Source organism: Somniosus microcephalus, unplaced genomic scaffold, assembly GCF_052327205.1.
Source record: "Somniosus microcephalus isolate GS21.2 unplaced genomic scaffold, FLI_Smic_1.0 unresolved_chr8, whole genome shotgun sequence".
Lineage (NCBI taxonomy): Eukaryota > Metazoa > Chordata > Chondrichthyes > Squaliformes > Somniosidae > Somniosus > Somniosus microcephalus.
Window position 1 is genome coordinate 40,123,281 of NW_028225186.1, and position 20,870 is coordinate 40,144,150.

Here is a 20,870-nt window from a genome sequence, read left to right on the forward strand (position 1 = left end):
CCTGGACCTGCCTCCCTAACAGCACTGTGGGGGTAGATTCACCTCATGGACTGCAGCAGTACAGGAAGGTGGCTCGCCAGCAAGTTCTCAATGGCAATTAGGGAACGGCAATAAATTCTGGCCATGCCAGCGACTCCCAAATGCCATGAATGAATGATAAGAACGAAAATCGTAGAATGCCACAGCACAGAAGGAGGCCATTCGGCCCATTTTGCCTGTGCCGTCCCTTTTAGCAATCCAATTACTCCCACTCTCCTGCTCTTACTCCACAGCCCTGCAATTTTTTACTCTTCTATTATTTATCCAATTAGCTTTTGAATGTTACTATTGAACCTGCTTCCAGCTTCCTTTCAGGCAGTGCTTTGCAGATTATAACAACTCGCTGCATATAACGGTTCTCCTTATCTGCTGCTGCCTCTTCTGCCAATTAATTTAAACCTGTGTCCTTTGGTTACCGACCCTCCTCTCACTGGAAACAGTTTCTCCTTATTACCTTTATCATTACCCTTCATAAATTTGAACACCTCCGTTAAATCTCCCAATAACCTTCTCTGTTGTAAAGAAAACAATCCGAGCTTCACTGAACTCGCAACCTAACTGAAGTCCCGCCAACCTGGCACGATTCGAACAAATCTCTTCTGCACCCACTCTAATATCTTGACGTCATTCCTGAAGTTTGTTGCCTGGAATTGGACGGAAGATGCCAGCTGGGGCCGAACCAATGTTCCATAAACGTTGAGCTTAACATCCTTACGTTTACAAAATGTTCAAATGATATATCAGCCATTCCCTCTACCTCCACAAGTTAACATATATTTTGGTCCCTAATCGGCTCACCCTTCCTTTGTCTCCCAATTTGCCTTTTATACGATCGTAAAATACTTTACTTTTCCCCTTTATGTTGCTTGCTAATCTTTTGTCATATATTCTATTTGCCCCTCTTGTTTCCCTTTTCCAGTTCTCTTCTGCATGTTTGTATTCCCCTTGTTTCTTTATAGTATTATGAACCTGACATTTAACATAAGCCACCTTTAACTGTTTAATTTTAATCTCATAGTCATCCAGCAAGCTTTTACTTTGGGAGCCCATCCATCCACCTCATAGGAATGTGTCCACACTGTACACGCACTATCTCCTCCCTGAATGCCTCCCAGTGCTCAATCTTTGTTCCAAATCCACCTGGGCCATATCTCCTTTCAATATCCAGAAGCTAGCCTTATTTCAGTGGAGGCTCTTCAGAGATGAGAAACAATCACCCCGACAAGTGCTGCAGTGGAGAGCTGTTCCTGCAACACCTCATGACATCAGTACATGACAGCACGAGGAGATAAAGTAACATAGTTTTAAACACTGAAGTATTTACAAGCATCCTGAGACAATGAAATTCCCATAGCATGGAGTGTGCTCACTGCCTACAATCCAGAGACAACTGCTTGCCATTGAATTATCAGAACATATAAAATATTGATCAGATCCTATCGCAACCAGCCTGTGTCACTCGGCATAGTTCCCCACACACAGTGCAATATAAAGTTAGACATGTTCCTTCATTAGATACCTGAACTCCAACAGACCTGCTCAATCTGGAGCAAAGTTTGTTAGCGGATCAAGAAAAAACGAAATCACCACCGGGAGATATCGGCCCCTGGCGGAAATTCAACAAAAGTTCACCATTGGAGAAAAGACTCAGGTGAAATAACGAGGCATCGAATGTGCGATTGGCTGAAGGGGTTTCAGTAAATAGGCGACAGGACTGTCTAAATTTCCTTTACACTGAACAACCATGTGGCATGGCTTACCGAGAACACCGGCTACTGCAATAAAGGCATAGTAAACGAATTCGATATGAAGAATTATGAATTGTTGAGACATTATTTGTGAGAAGCGATGATTCTGGTGGATGCTCTGGATGGCGCTCTAACCTGCTCTTCTCCAAGGAGCTTCTTTATACAGAGAGGGAGCCCCCGCTGAGACTGGCAGGTTGCATAATCCCTCCTATTTATTTATGGATCCGAATATTCCTGAATGCATTCCACACATGGTGACACGCCAATTAAGAAAACATATTTGCCATCTCATTATGAAATCCCAAGATATGTACTCTGCTCAGGGGGCGCGCTGAGTTCAGGCAGCTGAACTAACCTGTTTAATTCTTACAGTGGGATTTCTGCATTAAACGCGGGCTCGTCCCTTATTGACTCATACAGCCGCTTATAGTTGATTGTATGCTATATGTCCAAACTCCATCCGTTTAAAATATCATTTCAATCCTTTAGAATACCTTGTTCAAAAATGTCTTTTTAATATTTCACTGTATTGGGGCGTCGCTGGTAAGGCCGATGTTTATTGCACATTCCTAGTTTCCCCCCAGCAGTTGGTGATGAGCCTTCTACTTGAATTGAATACTGGGCCTTAGAGGATTAAATTACCAGGACAATTTCCATAAACTTGGATTGTACACAACCACACCATGCTATTTCCTGTTAAAATTTTAATTCTGCAGCAGAGAATTCTCCGAGTTCTTTAAACATCTCCTGCTGTTTTAGATATTTTACTTTGATTATAGAGCTGTCCGTGTTATTAGACTGCAGAAATAAAGAATTCGATAGAATCATAGAATCTTACAGCACAGAAGGAGGCCATTCGGGCTATTGTGCATTTGCCAGCTCCTTGAAAGAACTATCCAATTATTCCCATAACCTTCTCAATGAGGGAAGATAATAACTGCTGACCTTGCCAGCGACGCCCACATCCGAGGGACGAATCTAAAAACTACCGGCTTTTTTCCCCAAATGCCCCACAATCGTTTCCACTTCAAGTATTTATCCAATTCCCTTTTGAACATTACTCTTGAATCTGCTCCCACCGCCATGTCAGGCAGCGCATTCCAGATCACGATATATCGCTTTGTAAAGAACCATTCTCCAAATCTCCCCTCTGCTTCTTTTGCCAATTATCTTAAATCTGTTTCCTCTGGTTACCGACACTCCTACCAGTGGAAAAATGTTTCCTTTTTAACTCTATTAAAAATAAACTCTCATAATTATCAATAGCTCTATTAAATGTCCCTTTAAACTTCTCGGCACGATGGAGAACAACCCCAGCTTCTCTAATCTCTTCACGTAATTGAAGTCGCTCATTCCTGGAGCTATATTAATAAATCACCTCTACACCTTCTCCAAGGTCTTTACATCCCTCTTAATGCGCGATGAAGAGAATTGATCATAATACTGCAGTTCCGCGTTAACCAGTGATTTATAAATGTTTAGCATAAATTCCTTGCTTCGGTTCTCTGTTTCTCTATTGATAAAGCCAGGTATCCTGCATGCTTTTGTAACAGTGTCAGCAACTTTTCCCGCACCTTCAAAGATTTGTTTACCTAAACCCCTGTTTACACACTCTCTTAGCAGTCCTTTTGAAATGTTACCATTTAATTGTTATTGCCTCTCCTCGTTCTTCCTTCTAAAATGCATCACTTCACAATTCTCAGCATTAAAATTGCATCCATCTGTGTCGGCCCTTTTCACCAGTCTGCCTGTCTCCTTCTGAATTCTGTTACTATCCTCCTCACATTTTATTATATTTCCTAATTTGTTTAAAGTTTGCAATGATGCCCTGTGTACCCAAGCCCAGGTCGTTAGTATATTTTTGAAAAGAGCAATGATCCCAATAGCGACCCCTGGAGGACACTACTGCACACCTCCCACCAGACTGAAAAAAACAATCGTTCACCTCAACTCACTGCTCTTTGTATTGATTCAACACTGCCATTGCCTCTTAAATGCAGGGCTGCAATTTTTCTAACAAAACTTCTATGTGGCACTTTATCAAACGCCTTTTGAAAGTCCATATACAAAATCACATACCGCACTACATTCATCAACCGTCTGCATCACTTCACCAAAGAACTCAAACAAATAAGAATTGCCTGTAACAAGTGTGTGTTGGCTGTCATTTATTAACACACGTTTATCCGAGTGACAATTAATGTTTCCCTGATTATTGTCTGTAAGAGTTTCCCCATTACTGATGTTTGGCTAACTGATTTGGTCCACAGATGCAGAAAGGTTGTTTTAAGTGGGTAGGCAGTGCTGCTGACCTGCTGAGTATTGCAGGAGTGTGAGCTGCCCTCAAACATTTTGCAAAGAAGATGCAGATGCGCCGCTCCAGCCAGTTATTTAATGATAACATTTGAAAGTGTTAATAAAGATGTGAAATTAGACTGTATTGGGGGGACTGAAGCAAATCTGTGAATTGGGTCCTTTTGACTTTGGCGATGGTATAAAATGGGCAGCATCGGACTCGCCGCCCATCAGACATCTCTCCCGAGGGTTCTTTCTATTGGAGTCAGCATATTGTGGAACTGGTGGCTGCTCTGATATCGCCGGTTCATGTATGCAGTGCCTATAATGTAGTATAACGTTTAACATGAGCGTTACACAAAACAAATTAACTCTGAACCCCATAAGGAAATATTGCGACAGTGACAAAACTTATTTTTCAAAGAAGTAGATTTAAGGGAGATTTTTAAAGGAGGAAATAGAGGCAGAGAGGCGGAGAGGTTTGGGGAGGGAATTCCAGTGCTTAAAAGAAAGAAATGAAAGACTTGACTTTATATAGCGCCTTTCACCACCTCAGGGCTTTTCAAAACGCCTTACAACCAATTCAGTACTTATTTGAAGTGAAGTCACTGTTGGAATGTAGGAAATGTGGTAGCTAGTTTGCGCACAGCATGCTCCCACAAACAGCAGTGTGATAATGACAAGATAATCTGTTTTCGTGATGTTGTTTGAGGGATAAATATTGGCCACAGGACACCGGGGTGAACTCCCCCCTTCTCTTCTTGGAAATAGTGCAATAGGTCCTTCGATGTCCAACTTAGAGGGCAGACAGGACCTCGGTTTAACGTCTCCTCTGAAAAAATGAGACAACCGACAGTACAGCACTCCATCAAGTCTCTGCAGGGGGATTCTGAACCCATAGCCATCGGACCCAAAGGCAATAGCCCTACCAACTGAGCCACGGCTTACACTTAGGTCTTAGGTAGCTGAAGGCACGGTTGCCAATAGTGGAGCGACTAAAATTGGCGATTAATTGGAGGACTGCGCGTATCTGGGGAGCTTTTTGTGCTGGAGGAGGTTACAATGTTAGGGAGGGGCGAGGCCATGGAACGATTTGAAAAAAAAGATGAGAATTACAAAATTGAGGACTTGCCGGACCGTCACCCAATGTCGGTCAGCCAGCACGTAGGGTGTTGGGAGAACCGGACTTGCTGCGATTTAGCACATTGTCACCGAGTTTTGGATGACCTCAAGTTTACGTAAGGCTGACCGTGGGAGGCCAGCCGGGAGTGCACTAGAACATCCAAGTCTAGAGGTAACAAAGGCTTGAGTGCGGAATTGAGCAGCCGATGAGCTGAGGCAGTGGTGGAATCGGCCGATGTTGCAGAGGCGGGAGCACAACATAACAACCAATCCGTGTTCAGATGTATTAGGAGGCCCAACAATCAATAACATTATATCCTAATAATGTGTGCAGTATAGTTGGATAAAGTCCCAGCAAAGAATAATACATTTGCTGCATATTATCTCAGCTGATGAATCATTGAAGCTGCAGTGTTGCTGTTCACTGCACACAGCAATCGCTAATCTGGAGTCTGAGTCACATTTGTGTATTGTTGCCTGTCTCACATTTCTGACATGGGCCCGCCGTGGCTCAATGCATTGCTGTCCCCCCTCTGAGTCAGCGGAATGTCTGTTCATGGAGCCACTTCAGTGACCTGAGCACAAAGTCTAGGCTGACACTCCCGTACAGTACTGAGGGATGGCTTCACTGTGAGAGGGGTCGTACTGAGGGAGCGCTGCAGTGTCAGGGCATCAGTACTGAGATATTGCTGCTCTGTTGGAGGGGCAGGACTGAGAGAGCACCACACTGTCGGAGGATCTGTACTGATGCAGTGCTGCTCAGTTATCGCTCAACCAGCCTCACTGAGAAGATTGTCTGTTCATTTGTCCCAGTGCTATTTGTGGGGGTTTGCTGCGTGCCAATTGGCTGCGGTTTGCCCTTGAAATACAAGAGCGTCTAATTGCTTGGCTGCAAAGTAGCTTTGGGAAGTGCTGAGGTTGTGAGAGGCTCTATATAAAGGCCAGTCTGACCTAATGCTAATGTTGCTTTGTCCAAGTAGCAGTATTCGCGTGAGCTGACAGTGACGTTACTGATTTCGGATCATTCTGTTCCTTGTAGTGAGTTTCCTGCTTTTGGCGAAGGGAGAATTTTTTTTAATTCAGATGGCGGATTGCGCATCCGTGAACCTTCTCCAAAGTCACGCTCATACACAGTCAATGATATCAGTGGGCGGCAAAATAGAGAAGGCCGAGGATTGTGCGTTATACTCCAGCAATGGCTAGATCAGTTCCTGCGGCAGACAAAATATCATCAATGAGATTTGTGCCCAAGCCCTTCTGGATATCATCCTATCACGGTATGCTACAGCAAAGAAGGTGGACATTTGGCCCATTGTGCCTCTGACAGCTCTTTGTTAGAGTTCATCAATTAATACCACACACCTGATCTTTCCCCATAGCCCTGTATTGTTTCCCATTCAAGTAGTTATCCAATTCCCTTTTAAAAGTCACGATTGAATCTGCTTCCACCGCCCATTCAGGCAGCGCTTTCCAGATCACAAAGACACACTGTGTAAAAATATGTTTTGTCATGTCGCCTCTGGTACTTTTGCCAATCACCTTAAAACTTTGTTCACTCGTTACCGATCATACCGACTGCAAAAGCTTCGACAAATATGTAAAAAGAAAAAGAGTAGTGAGTACAAATTTAGGACCCTTAAAGTCAGAAACGGAAGAATGTATAATGGTTAACAAGGAAATGGCCAAGCTATTAAACAAATTACTTTGGTTCCAACTTCGTGGAATATGACACAAGTAACTCCCCAGAAATGTAAGGGAACCAAGGGTCTAGTGCGAAGGAGGAATTAAAGGAAATTAATATTTGTAAAAAAATAGTGCTGGAGAAAATAATGTGACTGAAAGCTGATAAATCCACACGGCCTGATAATCCGCATCCCAGAGCACTAAACGAGGTAGCAATGGAAATAGTGGATGCTTTGGTTGTCATCTTCCAAAATTCTATAGATTATGGAACAGTTCCTGCAAGTTGGAGGGCGGCAAATGTAACCCCATTATTTCAAAAAGGAGGGAGAGAAAAAACAAGGAACTACAGACCGGTTAGCCTAACATCCATAGTATGGAAATTGCTGGAGTCTATTATAAAGGATGTGATAACAGGACACTTAGAAAATAACAACGGGATTAGAAAAAGTCAACATGGATTTATGAAAGGGAAATCGTGTTTGACAAACCTACTGGAGCTTTTTAAGGATGTAACTGATAGAATAGATAAGGGAGAACCAGTAGATGAGGTGTATTTGGAATTCCAGAAATCCAGTGATAAAGTACCACAGAAGAGGTTTGTGTGCAAATTTAAAGCACATGGGATTGTGGGTAATATACTGGCATGGACTGAAAATTGGTTCACAAATAGCAAACAGGGTGTTCGAATAAATGGGTCTTTTTCGGGTTGGCAGGCTGTGACTAGTGTGGTACCGCAGGGATCAATGCTTGACCCCAGCAATTCACAGTATATAAATATCAATGATTTGGATGCGGGAACCAAATGTAATATTTCCAAGTTTGCTGATGACATGAAACTAGGTTGGATAGTGAGTTATGAGGTGCATGCAAAGAGGCTTCAAGGCGATTTAGACAAGTTGAGTGACTGGGCAAATACATGGCAAGTGCAGCCTAACGTGCGAGAATTGTGAAGTCATCACTTCCGTAGGAAAAACAGAAAGGCAGAGTATTATTTCAATGGTGATAGATTGGGAAATGTTAACGTAAAAGAGGACCTGGGTATCCTTGTACATCCGTCGCTGAAAGCAAACATGCAGGTGCAGCAAGCAGTTAGATAGGCAAATGGCAACGTCTCCTTCATTGCAAGAGGATTTGTGTACAGGAGCAAGGATGTCTTACTACAGTTATACAGGGCCTTGGTGAGACCACACCTGGAGTACTGTGTGCAGCTTTGTCGACTTTCCTAAGAAAGAATATGGTTGCCATAGAAGAAGATTGGGTCGACTAGGCCTATCTTCAATAGAGTTCTGAAGAATTAGAGGGGAACTCATTGAAGCGTATAAAATTCTGACAGGGCTAGAAAGACTGGATGCAGGGAGGATGTTTCCCCTGGCTGGGGAGTCTAGAACGAGGGGTCACAATCTCACGATACGTGGAAGGACATTTAGGACTGAGATGAGGAGAGATTTCTTCACTCAGAGGGTGGTGAATGTGCGGAACTCTCTACCACAGAATGTTGTGGAGGCAAATTCACTGAAAATATTTAAGAAGGAGATAGAAAGCTTTCTAGACACAAAATGAATCAAGGGGTATGTGGAGAGAGCGGGGATATGGTATTGAGATAAAGATGAGATATGAACATATTCAATGGTGGAGCAGACTCGAAGGTCTTATACTCTACACCTGCTCCTATTTTTCTATGTTTCTATTCCGCCACTAGAAAGAGTTTCTCCCTATTTTTTCTATCAAAATCAATCCCGATTTTGATCACATTTATCGAAACCCCTTAACCTTGTCTGCTCTAAGGAGAATATCCCAGTCTCGCAACAAAACTGAAGTCTCTCATCCCTGGTGCCATTCTCGTAAATCTCCTCTGCACCATCTCCTAGGCCTTGACATCCTTTCTAAAGCACCCAGAATTAAACGGACTACTCAGGCTGAGGTGAACCAGTTTTTTTTAATGTAAATGTTTAGCATAACTTCGTTACTTTTGTAATCCATGCTTTATTAATAATGCCGAGGATTCCACATGCTTTTAACAGCCTTACCAACTAATCCTGCCACCTTCAAAGATTTGTGTATCTATTCCCCCAGACCCCTCGCTTCCTGCACCCCCTTGAACATTGTAGTATTTAGTTTATATTGCCTCTCCCCATTCTTCCTAACAAAATGTGTCACTTCTCACTGCTCTGAGTTACATTTCATCTGTCATGTGTCTGCCCATTTCACCAGACTGTCTATGTCCTCCTGGTCTTTTACGATCCTCCTCGTTGTTTACTACATATCCGAATTTCGTATCATATTCAAGCTTTAAAAATATCCCCTATGCACTCAAAACTGTTCACAGTAATCGAGGTGTGTCCTCACCAAGGTCCTGTGCAATTGTAGCTAGACTACCTTACTCTTATACACCAAACGCCTTGCAATAAAGGCCAACATGCCATTTGCCCTCCTTATTGATTGCTCTACTGGCATGCTAGCCTTCAGTAATGCTTGCCCGAGGATGGCCCAAATCTCTCTGAACACCAGAATTTAAAAGTTTCTCACCATTTAAAAAAGTTCTGTTTTTCCATTCTTCTTAAAAAAAAATAATAACCTCACATTTCCCTACAGTATACTCCATCTGCTACCTTACTTCCCCTTCACTTAGTCTCTCAATACCCCTTTGCAGACACTTTGTGTTGGCCTCACTGCATACTGTCCACCTAGTTTGTATCATCAGCAAACTTGGATACATTACACTCAGTCCCTTCATCTAGGTTTTAATATAGATTGTAAATAGCTGAGGCCCCAGCACTGATCCTTGCGGCTCCCCACTAGGTACAGCCTCCAGTCCTTCCAATTAACTGAAGTCCATCATCCGTGAATCATACCGGTAAATCTCCCCAAGGCTTTGACATCCTTTCTAAGTGTGAGGCCCAAAGCTGTACACAATACTCCAGTTAAGGCCTAACCTATGATTTGTAAAAGTTTAGCCTGACTTCCTTTTTCAGTGCTCGATGACATATTTACAACGCCAAGTATCCCATAGGCTTTCTTAACCGCCTTAACATCTGGCACCTTCAAAAATTTATAAATATGCACACACACCCGTTCCCTCTGCTCTAGAACACACCTCAAAATAATACCCTTTTAGCTTGTACTGCCTCTGCATGTTGTTCCTCCAAAAGTGCAACACTTGAACATTTCACTGCATTAACTTGCACCTGACGAGTACCATTTCATAGTCTGTCTATGTCCTCCTGAAGCCTGCTACTGTCCTGCTCACTCTCCCAATTTGTGAATCATCTGCAAACTTCGACATTGTACTCCCTATATCCATGTCCACGTCATTTATACATAATGAAAAAATCAGTGGTCCAAATAATGAGTCCTGGAGGACGTCACTGCTTACTTCTCTGCAGTCAGAAATAAACATCCGTTCACCATTGCTCTCTAACACCTATCCCTTAGCCAATTACCTATTCAAGCTAACACCATTTATTAAATATTATGTGCTACTATTTTCCGACTAAGTTTGTTACGTGGTCATTTAACAAATGCCTTTTTAAAGTCCATATATACAAAATGTTTTGCACTGCCTTCAGTAACCTGGTCTGTGCTTCACGAAATAACTCAATCAGGTTAGTCAGACACGATTTGCTTTAACAGAGCTGTGCTGTCGGTTGCTTATTAACCCATGTTTCTCCAATTGAGAATTAACTTTCATCTTGACAATGCTCTCCAATAGTTTTCCCACCATTGATGTTGGACTGATTGGCCTGTAGTTATCAGATTTATCCCTCTCCTCATTTTGAACAGGGGTGTAACATTTACAGTCCTCCAGTCCACTGGCACCACTCCCATGTCCAATGTTGATTGAAAGGTTGTGATCAGAGCTTCTGCTATCTTCACGCTTGCATCCCTCAGCGATCTAGTGTGCTTCCCATCTGGACCACGTGATTTGTTAACGTTGAGTGATGGCAACATATTTAGCACCTCTTTTCTAGTTAGTTGGACCAGATCCAATATCTATGATCCTCTCTTCTCTGCTGCAAAATTAACTTCATCCTATTTTTTGTGAGTACAGCTGTAATGCTTATGCAGTAGCTCAGTCCTGCCCTCGGCCTCCACGTTAATTAATGAATGTGTTAATTTATTTTGGGGAAGAGACATCTAACGAGGGTTATACGTGGATACACATCTTTCTCTGATGGATTATTGACTAACAAGAGGTTGTAATACTCGCCCAACAGACATTATTACCGTTAGCTATACCAGTAATAAACATTGATTTACACTGACCACATGTTCCCGACGCGATTAAACACAGTGGAGGTTTACAGGCAACTCTAGCCACAATGACGACCAGGAAACACTGCATCACCTTTATATCTGCTATTCGGAATTTGACAGTTAGCAGATGTTACCTTGTTGAAGCAATCCCGTGACTCAGAGCCGAAGCACAGTGAGGAAGTAGAAACAGTCAGAGACCATTAAAAATGGTGTCCGTGAAATCTGGAATAAGGCTGAGCCCGCTCATCCCATTCCTGCTGGCAGTGAAGGTTTGGACGGGGCATAATCCAAGTTTCACTGGTTGAGTTGCGGAATGTTGAGAACGAGCAATCCCCACACCACTTCCTGAATGTCATTCAGGCGGCAGCTCATGTTGTACAAAACTTAACTGATGGACCACGGGGATGGTCACCAACTGCTAATACTATCGCCTTCATATGTGTGGATAGAGGCAATGAAATCAACTGAGAGACACTTGTAAGTATGTAAATATTTAAGATAAGGAATTAAATCTGTTAAATCTGAGCCCAAACTCCCGCTATCATCTAAATGGGACTCTGATTCGTCCTTGTTGTAATATTCTCATTCATGTCATTCTCAACGAAAGTCACCCCAGACACGTCAAATATTTTCTTGCTGTCAAAAAACCGAACCTGAAGTTTGCAGTGTGTTGATATTTCTCGTTATTTGTTTGTAATTTTGTATATTTATCGTTTGGTTATAAATGAGCAGCCTGAACGGTTTGTGGGTTTGCTGCTTGTTCCCCTTTCCATTTCCAGCCTGTCTCTCTGTCTGTCTCCACCCTCCACTGGTGATCTAAAGCAGGATGACAAGTCATCCTTCATGGGCAGCAGCGGGGAGCAATAGTGTGCAACAATCCTTCGAGCTGTGTTTGAATCCAAGCCCCAGATATTGTGACACTTGTCCAGGGGATTGAGGCTCTGTCTAAAACCCTGTTATAGGTTAACCCCTTCTACAGGATATGAACCTAATTCCCAGCGTTTCAGGAGTGCTACCTGACACTGTGACAGTCAGTGCGCAGGCTTGACTTCAAACTGGAAAAAGAGGGAAAGGAAAGGAATTGAATTATTTGCGCCTTTCACCACCTCAGGGCGTCCCAAAGCGCTTCACAGCCAATGTAGCACTTTTCAAGTTTAGTCATTGTTGCAGTGTTGGAAACCCTGCCGTCAATTTGCGTATAGCAAGGTCCCACAAGCAGCAATGCATAATGACCAGATAATCTGTTTTTTGGATGATTGTGGTTAAATATTGGCCGGGACAGAGAGGAGAGCTCCCCTGCTCTAATTCAACCTATTTCGTAAGTTTACTACATTTTGTCAATAAATGATACTTTTTGGTAAGAATACCAGCAGTTATTGTCATCTGAATGGAAGTACGCTGTGGATCATTGGAGGGACTGATTCTTAGAGCTTTAAAGGAAACAGCTCGGTTTGATGGGGCTGTAATAAAGCACTTGTGTTTGGTCCAGTCTGGGGTGCCCTGCCTCAGGAAGGATGTCAAGGCCATGTAGATGGCGCTGTAGAGACTTCCTGAGAGGCTACTTGAGGGAGAGGCCTTAATTACGAGAATAAACTTGAGAAATCAGGACGCTGTTTACTGGAACAGCGAATGTTAAATGAGCTTTCATAGAAGTGATCACAACCTTGAGAGGCTTTGATAAGGTAAATAGGAAGAATTACACAAGCGGATTAATATTAAAAGAATAAGGGGAGGATTTACAACATTTTACATTTACAGATGGATTTTTAAGGTCTGCCAAAAGAACCAGATGTGAGAGGAGGAATTTCCTTTGACATAACGACTTGTTAAGATCTAAAATTCACTGTCTGAAAGGGTGCCGGAGGCAGATTCAATAATAAATTGCAAATTCAATAGGGTGAAGGCATCAGGATAAAAATCTGCAGTGCTATGTTCAAGGCAGGGGAGTGAGATGAATTGAACAGCTCATTCCAAGAGCTGGCACAGGCACGATGGGCCGAATGGCGTCTTTCTGTGATTGAAGATTCTATGATGTGATGATTCCAGAAACGTTGCTGGAACCTGAAAGCATTCAAATATTGAACAGTATAGTGCACAATTGTTTCAGCAAGAAAATTAAACTAAAAGGAAATGGGGAATGGGGAAATGGATTGTTTATTCAAAAATCCAAAACAGGCATGGATGGCTGAATGGTTTCAATGCCCACATTAAAATTTCGAACTATATCCCACTAAATTTCACGGAAAATATCTCTGAAAATGACTACAGCGCATCATATAGTATGCAACTTAATTAGTAAAGTTAATTCGCCTCCTGCACCAGCCTTCAACAGATTAACGAAGAATCCATTTGATTAACCCTGCTTCTCTAAACCATTAATAAACTTTTTTTTCCTTTTGAGACATAACAGATTGACATATGATTGCTCTGAAGAATTGGCCTCTGCTCACAAGGAGAACTGTGGGTTATTGGATATGGACCTCAGTGCGAATAAAGTAACTGATGCAGGTGTTGGACTTCTGTGTCAAGTGTTGAAAAACAGCAACTCCAAAATCCAGTGTCTCAGGTGAGTGTCTGTCAGCATTATGTTGCCACTTCCGGTGGATGATTTACAGTCTGGACTGAGAACGTGGGGATAATTCTCTTATCTCCTGGAATAGCTGCTCTTCGCAGTCTGCAGTTGATGACCCATGACCAGTGCTGTGATGTAACTATGGGCTTTCGCCTATTTAAGGCAAACATTTACACAAACTGAATGTTCTTGTGTTCACACCTGGTGTTTTTCCACATTCATCATAGAATCATAGCTTCATGGAATGGTACAGCTCAGAAAGTGTCCATTCGGCCCATCGTGTCTGTGCCGGACCTTTGAAGGAGCTGTGCATTTAATCCAACTCCCCTGCTCTTTCCACAAAGACCGCAGATTTTCCATTTTCAAGAATTCAACCAATTCCCTTTTGAAAATTACAATTAAATCTGCTACCATCTTCTTTTCAAGTGCAGTCCAACTCATATCAACTGACTGTAAAAAACTGTTTCCTCAAGTCGCCTCTGGTTCTTTTGCCAATCACCGTAACACCTGTGTCCTTTGGTTAGCGATCCTCCCGCCAATGGAAAAAAGTTTACCTTTATTTACACAAGCAAACCCCTTGAAAATTTTGCACACCACTATTAAATCTCCTCTTAGCCTTCTCTGCTCCAAGGAGACTAACCCCAGCTTCTCCAATCTCTACACATAACTGAAGTTCCTCATTCCTGTAAACATTATAACGGATCTCGTTTGCACCCTCTCCAAGACACTCTTCCTAATGCATGGTGCCCGGAATTGTAACAATAACTTGGCTTTAAAACTGTCTCTATTTATGAAGCCAAGCATTCCATATGCTTTTTGGCAGCCTTCTCAACTTGTCCTGCCACCTTCAAATATTTCCACATGAGAACCCTCAGGTATCTCTTTTCCTGCACTTCCAATAAAAGATTACCATTTAGTTTATACTGCTGGTACTCATTCCTTCTACGAAATTGCATCACTGCACACTTCTCTGTGTTAAATGCATCTACCATGTGTCTGCCTATTTAACGAGTCTGTCTGTGTCCTCCTGAAGTCGGTTTCTATCCCACTCACTGTTTACTAAATTTCAACGTTTTGTGTCATTTGCAGACTTTGCAGTTATGCAGTGTACAGACAAATCAAGGTCCTTTGTCTGTATTAGTGTTTTTAAAAGAGGGGCCAACCAGACGTATAATTCTGCAAATGCTGCTGATCACACCCCATATGGAGTATTGCTTGCAGTTTGGTCATGTAGGACTACACACTCTCTTTTAATGTATGAAGAAAATGCTTAATTTGAGAGAGCATTAAAGCCTGCAAAAGTATCCTGACCAACATAGAGCCGAGAGAAAGGTTGAGGAAGTTGACCTTGCATTTCAATGCAAAGGGAGTTGTACCAAGCTGAATGGGTCAAAGGTCCAAGGATTATAATGATGATTGACAATTCTATTACAGGAAAACAGTGCACAGCGATAAAAGGTTCAAGGACCAGGGAGATACTTTGAACATAACATAAGAACATAAGATATAGGAGCAGGAGTAGGCCAATCGGCCCCTCGAGCCTGCTCCGCCATTCAATAAGATCATGGCTGATCTGATCCTAACCGCCAAACCACTATCACAGAACCATCTCCTGAATCTAACAGAATTAGACACATGAAATAGGAGCAGGATCAGGCAACACGGCCCCTGGGCCCACTCCGCTACCCACAGGGCCATGACCGATCCGAACCTGGACTCATGTCCAAATTCCTGCGCGCTCCCCATAACCTTTAATTCCCTTTACTTCTAGGAAACTATCTATTTCTGTTTTAATTTTATGTAATGATGTAGCTTCTACAGCTTTTTGGGGCAGCATATTCCATGGACCTACCACCCTCTGAGTGAAGTAGATCCTCCTCATCTCATTTTTGAAAGAGCAGCCCCTTATTCAAAGACTATGCCCCCTAGTTCTAGTTTCACCCATCATCTGGAACATCTTCCCCGCATCCACCCGATCCAACCCCTTCACAAGCTTATATGTTTCAATAAGATCGCCTCTCATTCTTCTGAACTCCAATGAGTAGAGTCCCAATCTACTCAACCTCTCCTCATATGTCCATCCCCTCATCCCCGGGATTAACCGAGTGAACCTTCTTTGTACTGACTCGAGAGCAAGTATGTCCTTTCTTAAGTATGGACACCAAAACTGTACGCAGTATTCCAGGTGCGGCCTCACCAATACCGTGTACAACTGAAGCAATACCTCCCTATTTTTATATTCTATCCCCCTAGCAATGAAAGCCAACATTCCATTGGCCTTCTTAATCACTTGCTGCACCTGCATACTAACCTTTTGAGTTTCGTGCACCAGGACCCCCAGATCCCTTTGTTCTTCAGTACTTTCCAGTTTCTTGCCATTAAGATAATAACTTGCTATACGATTTTTCCTGCCGAAGTGCATAACCTCACACTTTCCAGTATTGTATTCCATCTGCCAAATCTCAGCCCACTTACTTAGCCTGTCTATGTCCCCTTGCAGGTTTTTCATGTCCTCCTCACTCAATACTTTCCCTCCCATCTTAGTATCATCTGCAAACTTTGATATGTTACACTTGGTCCTCTCCTCCAAATCGTTAATATAGTTTGTAAAGAGTTGGGGACCCAGCACTGACGCCTGCGGAACACCACTAGTTACTGATTGACAGTCTGAGAATGAACCATTTATCCCAACTCTCTGCCTTCTGTTAGATAGCCAATCCTCTATCCATGCCAGAATATTACCCCCAATCCCGTGATTTTTTATCTTAAGCTATAACCTTTTGTGTGGCACCTTGTCAAATGCCTTTTGGAAGTCTAAATACACTACGTCCACTGGTTCCCCTTTATCCACCCTGTATGTTACTTCCTCAAAGAACTCCAGCAAATTTGTCAAACATGACTTCCCCTTCATAAAACCATGCTGACTTTGTCCTATTAAATTATGATTATCCAAATGTCCTGTTACTGCCTCCTTAGTAATGGACTCCAAAATTTTACCTACCACAGATGTTAGACTTACCGGTCTATAGTTTCCAACTTTCTGTCTGCTGCCCTTTTTAAATAAGGGTGTTACATTTGCAGTTTTCCAGTCTGCCAGGACCTTTGCCGAGTCCAGAGAGTTTTGGAAAATTATTACCAATGCATCCACAATCCCTACCGCCACTTCCCTCAAGACCCTAGGATGTAAGCCATCAGGTCCAGGTGATTTATCCGCCTTGAGTCCCATTATTTTACCGAGTCCCACATCCTTAGTGATTTTGATCGTGTTTAGCTCCTCCCCCCTTTAGCCCCCTGTTTGTCCAGTGTTGGGATATTCTTAGTGTCTTCTACTGTAAAGACTGATGTAAAATATTCATTCAGTGTTTTTGCCATCTCCATATTTCCCACCATTAATTTCCCAGTCTCATCCTCTAAGGGACCAACATTTACTTTAGTCACCCTTTTTCTTTTTATATAACTATAATAACTCTTACTATCTGTTTTATATTTTTTGCTAATTTACATTCATAATCTATCTTCCCTTTCTCAATCAATCTTTTTGTTATTTTTTGCTGTCTCTTAAAGTTTTCCCAATCCTCTATCCTCCCACTAGATTTGGCTACCTTATATGCCCTTGTTTTTAGTCGAATACTATCCTTAATTTCTTTACTTAGCCACGGATGGCTGTCTTTTCTTTTACACCCTTTTCTTCTCAGTGGAATATATATTTTTTGGAAGTTGTAACATAACTCCTTAAATGTACACCACTGATCATGTATCGTCTTACCCTTTAATCTATTTTCCCATTCCACTCTACTCAATTCCGCTCTCATACCTTCATAGTCTCCTTTATTCAAGCTTAGCACGCTTGTTTGAGATCCAACCTTCTCACCCTCTAATAGAATATGGAATTCAACCATGTTATGGTCACTCATTCCAAGGGGATCCTTTACTGGGACATTTTTAATTAATCCCGTCTCGTTACACAGGACCAGATCTAAGGTTGCTTGCCCCCTGGTCGGTTCAGTTACATACTGCTCAAGAAACGCATCCCTAATACACTCAATGAACTCATCCTCAAGGCAGCCCTGCCCAATTTGATTTGTCCAATTAATATGATAGTTAAATTCCCCCATAATTATAGATGTTCCCTTATTACAAGCCTCAACTATTTCATGATTGATACTCAGTCCAACAGAGTTGCCACTGTTCAGAGTCCTATAGACTACGCCCACTAGTGTTTTTTCCCCCTTATTATTCCTTACCTCCACCCAACCTCTTTCATTATCCAGATCTTTTGACCCAATATCATTTCCCTGTATTACAGGAAAAATCCAGGCGCTGCAGCACCACCGCTGAATGGAAGCTGTAATTGCAGTGATAAATCAGGAAAGGACTTGGGGTGAACTAGGTCATGGGCGGGGATGCAGAACAGGAGATATTCTATTGGTCGCCCAGATACACCCAGCCCGATATTCAGTCCCATTTATTTTAAGAGAATGGAATATCATGCCGGTCGGATAATGCGATGACACTCGTTCTGCGTCCCTGCCAAAGTCAAGTTCCACCCATCTTGCATTTATATCGCGCCTTGCACGACCGCAGGACGTCGCAAAGCGCTTTATAGCTAAGTCATTACTTTTGTGGTGTAGTCACTATTTTCATGTCGGAAACACGGCAGCGAATTTGATCCCAGATCCCAGATACAGCAATGTGATAGTTAATCTGCTTTAGGTGTTGCTTGAGGAATAAATATTTTCCAGAAAAACAGGTAGAAATACGCTGCTCTTCTTCCAATCGTGCCATGGGGGTATTTTGTGTCCACCTGAGAGGGCAGAAGGGGTCTTGGTTTTGCTTATCATCCGAAAGACGGCTTCTCCGACAGTGCAGCACTCCCTCAGTTCTGCACTGGTACTGTCAGGCTGTATGATAGGCACAAGTCCCTGACGTGGGATTTGAACCCATGACCTTCTTGCTCAGAGGCGAGAATGCGACATCTGTATCACTAATACCATCAACTTTATTATCTGCCTATATTTGGTATCATGGAGCAACCAAAGGTAAGCCAATAGCTTTACTTTTAGGTCCTTTATAAACGAAGCAAATTTTCATTGCCTGTTTTCCATCATCATAGGTTTTCTTCGAGTGATCTCTCCACCAAGTGCTGCCCGAACCTTGCGTCCCTTCTTATTGAAATTAGAACAATAAACAGACTTCAACTTTACTTCAACCCGCTTGGAGACTCGGGTGCAAAGTACCTCTGTGGGGCTCTCTAAGATCGAAATGCTGGAATGGAAGAACTAAGGTAAAATGTGCCTGTGTATTCACCAAAAATTATCCAGGTAACACATGTGAAATGAAAGAAAACACTCATTTCTAAGTGTTATGCTCAGCATTAGGACCACTGTTCTTTTTGTGATCTGTTAACGACGTGGACTTGCATATAGTGGCATAATTTCACAGTTTGCAGATAACACGAAACAGTAAGGAGGATCATAAAGGACTTCCGGAGGACATAGACAGACTGGTGAAAATGGCAGACAAATGGCAGATGCAATTTAAAACAGAGAAGTGTGAAATGATACATTTTGGTATGAAGAATGAGGAAAGAAAATATAAACTAAATGGTACAATTTTAAAGGGAGTGCAGAAGCAGAGAGTGTACGTGCACAAATCTGTCAAGTTGGTGGGACAAGTTGAGAAGACCATTAAAAATCACGACGGATTCTTGACTTTATTAATAGAGGCATAGAGTACAAAAACAACAAAATTATGATAAATATTTATAAAACAATAATTAGGCCTCAGCTAGAGCTTTGTGTCCAAATTCAGGGCACTGCACGATGGGAAGAATGTCAAGGCCCAGGAGAGGGAGCAGAGGAGATTTACGACAATGGTTCCAGGGATGAGGTAATTCAGTTATGTGGAGACACTGGAGTCGTTCTCCTTAGAGCAGAGAAGGCTAAGAGGAGATAAGATTGATGTCTTCAAAATTATGAACAGTTTTGATAGAGTAAGTAATGACAAGCTGTTTTCATTGACAGAAGCGTTAGTAATTAGGGAAAAGAAATTTAGGGTAAAAAATATTACGAAGCGAGTTGTTGTGATCTGGGATGCGCTGCCTTAAATTTCGGTGAAAGGTCATTCAATAGTAACTTTCAAAAAGGAATTGGATTAATACTTGAAGGCAAACAAATTGCAGGGCTATGTGGAAGAACAGGATAGTGTGACTAATTGGTCAGCTCTTTCAAAGATCAAGCACATAGAAATATAAAAGATAGGAGCAGGAGTAGGCCATTCAGCCTCTCGAGCCCGCTCTGCCATTTAAAGAGATCATGGCTGATCATCCAAATTCAGTAACCTGTCCCTGCTTTCTCCCCATATCCCTTGATCCCTTTAGCCTCAAGAAATATATCCAACTCCTTCTTGAAAATATTTAATGAACTGGACTCAACTGCCCTGTGTGGCAGAGAATTCCACAGGTTCACCACTCTCTGGGTGAAGAAATTCCTGCTCATCTCAGTCCTAAAAGGCTTACCCTTATCCATAGGGAATGACCCTTGGTCCTGGACTCCCCCGCCATCGGGAACATTCTTCCTGCATCTAGTGTGTCTAGTCCTGTTAGAATTTTAAAAGTTTCAATGAGATCCCCTCTCATTCTTCTAAACTCTCGAGAATATAAGCCTCATCGACCAATCTCTCCTCATACGTCATTCCTGCCATCAACTGCACACAATACTCAAGGTGTGGTCTCACCAAGGCCCGGTAAAATTGCAGCAGGACATCCTTGCTCCTGTACTCGCTATGAAGGCCAACATACGATTTGCCTTTTTAACCGCCTGCTGCACCTGCATGCTTACCTTCAGTGACTGGTGCACAAGGACTCCCGTGTCACGTTGCACTTCCCCTTTTCCCAACCTATTGCCATTCAGATAATAATCGGTCTTCGTGTAATTGCCACCGAAGTGGATAACCTCGCATTTATCCACATTATACTGTATTTGCCAGGCATCTGCCCAATCACCCAACCTGTCCAAATCGTACTGGAGTTTCTCTGCATCCTCCTCACAGCACACACGCCCACCAAGCTTTGCGTCATCTGCAAACTTGGAGATATTACTTCTAGTTCCATTGTCTAGATCTATAATACATATTGTGAATATCTGGAGTCCTAGGAC